The sequence below is a fragment of the Notolepis coatsorum genome (genome assembly GCF_963971535.1).
Source record: "Notolepis coatsorum genome assembly, chromosome: 18".
NCBI lineage: Eukaryota > Metazoa > Chordata > Actinopteri > Aulopiformes > Paralepididae > Notolepis > Notolepis coatsorum.
Window position 1 is genome coordinate 100,791,104 of NC_140182.1, and position 1,673 is coordinate 100,792,776.

Sequence of the window (1,673 nt, forward strand, 5' to 3'; positions counted from 1 at the left end):
TGGAAGGGTCCCCCCGGTTGTAAGCCAGCAGGGGTAGAGGATCTGTCGGTAGTAGAGAGTCTGGTCAACGATGACTAAGGAGACTCCAAGTACAGGAGACGGTGCAATAGTCTCTTGATCCACAGACGAATACAGCTGTTCTCCGTAGACTGTAGCTCCACAGTGAAGAAAGCTAGCCGGCCTCAGGCTCTCTGAGGCGCAGACTCGACGTGGCTCCTCACAGGGTAAATCCCACACGTGTAGGCGTCGGCGATTCTCCGCTCCATAAATCACAGGACCAAAACAAATATAATCCAGCCGCAAAGGGCTATGTAGTCGTCGGGTAGATTAATCCAGTGTACATGTCCACACGGTTCTCGTCTAGGTCTCCTCGGGTGAAAGCGCCATGAAAGCAGCCCAGCCTGGATAAGCACTCTAGCTGGTACGAGGAAGCGTTGGTGATGCTGGTCACTGTAGAACTTTAGCCGCACGATACACTATACACAAATAGACTATTACTGACTTAATAGAAATATGTCGCACTCGACGGTATAGCGCCAAACTCTGACAATTCAGTTATTAATTCGCACGCGGTCTCAATGCTCTATTTGGGGCCAAACAGGCCATACTTCACCGCACGGAGTATCGTGGGTGAGGCTTCAACTTATTGGGTAACTCTACTTCTGTATTCACCTGCGCCATATTTATATGCACAGCGAACAATCTAGTGCCAACCTCATTTCTGTCTCGTATTCCTGGGCAAGGCCGGGCATGTACAGACATGTCTTGACGGTGGCTTTGAACCTGACTCCGGAGGCATGGCCCTGGCGCCTGTGGACCGCTGTCCAATAGGAGAACGAAACATCATGGTCCGTACTAGGCTAAAGGGATATTCCGTGTATATGTACAAGGAATATACAAGGGATATCAAACGATATACAAATACTATGCAATATATATCAATCAATAAATATATATATTCGGTTTAATCTGATCCTTTGTAACAATAGTCGTAGTACCCTTGAATGAGTGCTCCTGCCAGAGTCTTCAGGGTATTCTTGTTTACCAGAGAGGAGATCCGGTACAAGAATCTAGTTCGTTGGTTGACTTTTTTTTTTTATTACAGTGGATGCCATTTTGTCACAGGAAAGATTTGCCTCTAGGATGGAACCCAGGTAGGTAATTTCATCTTTCCTTGTGACAATATTGTCACCCACTGTAACTGAGAAGCCGTCGGTCTTGCTGAGTTTGTTATTTGAACCGAAGAGAATGGACTCTGTTTTGCCCATGTGTAATGATAGTTTGTTATCAGCGAGCCATATGCTAGATTTTGCCTAGTTCCGAGCTGAGTTTTTTTTCAACCTGCAACTTGTTCTTGTCAGAGACCAGCAGGGCTGAGTCGTCCGCAAACAGGAACAAGTTGTATTCACAAGCTGACGACAAAGCTCAGGGAAAGCTCAGGGGAATAATGTTGTAGGCCCAATGACTTGAACAAGATGTAAACTGTTCTACATATTAAACACCATATTCTTTGAAAATAACAGGAATTGCCATAAATGGCAGTGGAGACTGTAGCACCTATATCTCAGAGAGAGAGAGGGAGAGAGAGAGAGAGAGAGAGAGAGAGAGAGAGAGAGAGAGAGAGAGAGATAAAAGCACAACAGATTGGCTCACTGTGTGACCTTTGAGTGACC